Source organism: Diabrotica undecimpunctata, chromosome 7 (genome assembly GCF_040954645.1).
Source record: "Diabrotica undecimpunctata isolate CICGRU chromosome 7, icDiaUnde3, whole genome shotgun sequence".
Classification (NCBI taxonomy): Eukaryota; Metazoa; Arthropoda; class Insecta; order Coleoptera; family Chrysomelidae; genus Diabrotica; species Diabrotica undecimpunctata.
Genome location: NC_092809.1, coordinates 11,552,753 through 11,557,086, shown reverse-complemented (window position 1 = coordinate 11,557,086; position 4,334 = coordinate 11,552,753).

The following is a 4,334-nucleotide window of genomic DNA, read 5'->3' as shown; positions in this document are numbered from 1 at the left end:
GTTGCTAGAATGGAAGACGGAAGATTCACTATTGACCACATTTTCTCCTTAACCCAGATAATAGAAAAAAAGATGGCAAGCAATCAAGAGATTCACATGTTGTTCGTCGACCTACGGAAAGCCTACGACAGCGTTCCACTGAAGAAGCTGTGGCAATCAATGGAAAGCACGAATATTAATATAGAATTAATAAAAGCCATCAAAGTGCTATACAACCAACCAATAACAAAGATAAAAGCAGGGACACAAATAACAACAGGATTTATAACATCAAAAGGATTAAAGCAAGGATGTTGCTTGTCTCCCACTTTATTTAAAATATACCTCGAAAGTGCTTTAAAAAGATGGAAATAAAAATGCAGGACAATGGGGATACCGCTCACCAATACTATGGTATATACGCTTAACTTTGCAGACGATCAAGTAATAATGGCTCAAGATTATGACGATTTAAACTATATGGCACGAAAATTAATTGAAGAGTATGATATATGGGGTCTAGAAGTAAATAAAAATAAAACCGAATACCTGTGCATTGGAGCAGAACAAAAAGATCTCATATTAGGCGATAACACTACGATAAAGCACTGCTGTGACTACAAATACCTAGGTATCACTATTTCACAATATGGAACATTAGACAAAGCCATAAGCGAGAGAAATACGTCAGGGAGGAAAGCCATCACAATGTTAAACACCATTTTATGGGACCAATCCATCAGTAAAGGAAATAAAAAGAGGATATATGAGACTATAGTAAAAAGTATCACTTTATACAGCTGTGAGGTATGGCCACTGAAAGAAAGAACACTGTCAACGCTGAAAGCGACGGAAATGGATTTTTGGAGAAGAGCCGCAGGAAGATCTAGAAGAGAAAGGATTACTAACGAACGCATTAGAGAAATAATGGGAATTAAACGAACAATCACACATGACCTAACTAACAACCAATTATAAAAGAAATACTAAAGTGGCAACCAGAAGGAAAGAGAAAACGAGGTAGACCGAGAAAAAGTTGGAGCGAAGGAATAAATAAAGAACTGAGAGAGAGGGCCATAGACGAAGATCTATGGAACAACCGGTCTAAGTGGCGATTGGAAGTCGGAAAACGGCGGAGAACGTTATAAACCGACAAGTAGTAGTAGTAGTAGTAAAGAAAAGCATTAAGTGGTACAAGAAAATGTTTTTCGAAATTTGTCTTGGCACTATTACAAAATAGACCCCGGCCAGTCCGATGAAGGTTAAAATATAAACCAAAATTCTTCATTAAATTATCTTCTATATTTTGTTCATTATCTTTATTGTAAAACGGCGCTGCTTCTTTTCCTGCACGTATATTTCACGTAGCAATACTATTAAAAATGCCGTTTTTAAAAAATGTTTCAAGAAATGTTCTAATGAGCAATCCGTACACAACAGACATAATATACCGGTCAACAACCGACTACAATTACTCCAATTCACCTGCTATTAAAAAAGCTACCGTGTAGCAAACGAGAGTCATTAACAATTCCCATTTAATTAAGTCACAGAACCAGAACGCATTATGCAAATAGGAATTTATTAATCAAGAAATAACAAGATGCTAGATGTTCGGGTTAATCCATGGAAAGAAATGTATAAAAAGAATCAAAGGATACTATATAATTGTCAAGATATTTCGGACATAATATTTGTCTAGTAATCGTTAAGTTCCGTTAATAGACAAGAAAGGAAATTAATGTTTTTTAACAAAATAATAAAATAGACATTACAATCCACATTACGTGACAGACACAACAAGGTAAACTGCTACCGTTCTAAAAAGGGACTTCCTTAAGAAGAGAATCATAGTGATATATAATCAATATTCTTCAATTACATCTTTGAATATACAGTTTGTCCAATAATGAAGTCGACACCCTTATGAAACTTTTTTATTTTTAGTTTTATGAAAAAAAGTTATTCTTTATAAAAAGTTCTGCGTGTTCTAAAACCTAAAATAAAATCATCAGATATTCACTTTTTGAACCGAAGCTTCTATTATTCTTCTTGATGTGCCTATCCATTACGAATATTGGCGATCATCATGGCAATCTTTATCTTATCTGCAGCAGCGCGGAAAAGCTGCACAGATGTTGTATTGAACCAGATTCTGAGGTTCTTTAACCAAGATGTTCTTCTTCTTCCTGGACCTCGCTTTCCAAATATTTTCCCTTGCAGGATGGCTTGAAGGAGAGCATATCTGGATTCATTTCGCATATGTCCGAATAATTGTAAGTTTCGAGATTTGATTGTGGTCAGTACCTCCCGGTTCTTATTCGTTCTTCTGAGAACCTCCTCATTTGTGACTCGGTCAGTCCATGGGATCTTAAGCATTCTCCGATATAGCCACATCTCAAATGCTTCCAGTTTTCTGCACATATCTTCATTCAAGGTCTACGATTCAACACCATAAAAAAGGACAGAGAAGACGTAACCTCGCAGCATTCTTACTTTTGTATCAAGAGAGAACTCTGTTTTCAAACTTCCACAAAATTTATTTTAAATTCTTATCACTACAGCTGTTTCGGCTGATTGCCTTTCTCAAGTGATCTGTTTTTGGTATGGGTTTACACTTTATAGTCTCTAATGAAATAGGTTGAGGAGGGGAGAACTGTTTGTCTCAAGCTGGTCATTCAGAATTATGTCTGTGTTTTTTAATTTGTTGATTTCCATAGATTCTAACAAAGATAGCTTAAGGCCTTTATTTTGAATGTGGAGAATTTTAAATTCGTCATTAAAAGAATGATTATGATCTAGAAGGTGAAGTGCGTATGTAGAATCTGTTTTTCTATTATTGAAAGCCCTTTTATGTTCTGCTATTCGTTTATTAAAATTTCTACCTGTTTGACCAATGTAAGTTTTTGGGCAGTCGCCACATTTAAGTTTGTACACCCCACTGTGTAAGTGTTTTTTATGTTGGCTCTTGTTGTTTTTAATATATTTGCCTAGGTTGTTATTTGTTCTGAAAGCTGGTGTTATTCCTTTCTTTTTTATGTGTTTGGCTATTTTTGTTGATATTTTGCCTGTATATGTAATCGAGCAGAAGGTACTGGGTTTTTTCTCTGGTGGTGGAAATACTAAGTTCAGGGCTTTCTTGTGTAGTTTTTGATTTAATATTTTATTAATTTTGTGTTCGTTGTATCCATTGTTTACTGCTATTTGCTTAATGATATTTAATTCTATCTCAAAATTGTATTTTGTCAATATGGGTAGGTTCAGTATGGGTAGGTAGTCGTGTCAGTATGGGTAGGTTTATGAAATATGGAGAAGTCATGTTTGTTTTTAAGTCTGGTAATTTTTAAATCTAAAAAATTTATGGATTGATTTTGTTCTGTTTCTATTGTAAATTCAATATGACTATGAAGAGAATTAATATACGATAAAAATTGGTCGAGTTGCCTGTTAGTTCCTGTGAAACATACCAGTACATCGTCTACGTATATCCACCAATATAAAAACTGTTTGAATATGGCATGTTTTAAAATCTTTGTCTCTAGATTATCCATAAAAATATCTGATAGCAATGGGCTTAGAGGATTGCCCATTATAAGTCCTGCACTGTTATTTGTATATAATTCATTATTAAATTCAAAGTAGTCCTGGTTTATGCAAACTTCAAGAAGATGTAAAATTTCAGATGTAATGATTGGATTTGTACTATTTTAGTCTAAAAGGTTTTTTACTAGACTAAAAGTTTCTGTGGGAGGGATACTAGGAAAAAGATTTTTTACGTCAAATGAAATTAATCTGGAGTTGTTAGGTAACTGAAAATGTTGTATTTCATTAACTAGTTCTATTGTATTTTTTATGGTAAATTTAGGTGAAAATTTAGTGTGTTCTAAAATAATCTCTAGCAGTTATTTTGAAAGTTTATATGACGGAACTGTATAAAAAGACACTACAGGTCTTATTGGGTGATCCGGTTTGTGTAGTTTAATGAAAGAGTATAATTTAGGAGGTTATGGGTTCATGATACTGAGGTATTTCTGTTCTATTGGATTTACTATTGATTTTGAATTTTCTAACGCTAGCTTAATTTGTTTTTGATACTTTTCTGTTGGATCTTTGTGTAACGTTTCAATGTTTTGATTATTTAAAAATTCTATTGTTTTGTTATTATATTCTATTTTATCTATAGCAATAGTAGTGTTACCTTTGTCTGCTTTTGTAAAGTGTAGTGAAACCAAAAATTCCTGTTACAAAGAGAATAAAACAGCCATTTCAATTAAAAATAAATCAATAGAAAACAACATAGTGTTACATAGATTAACAGCAATTCCTATGTCAAAATACAATTTTGAGACAGAATT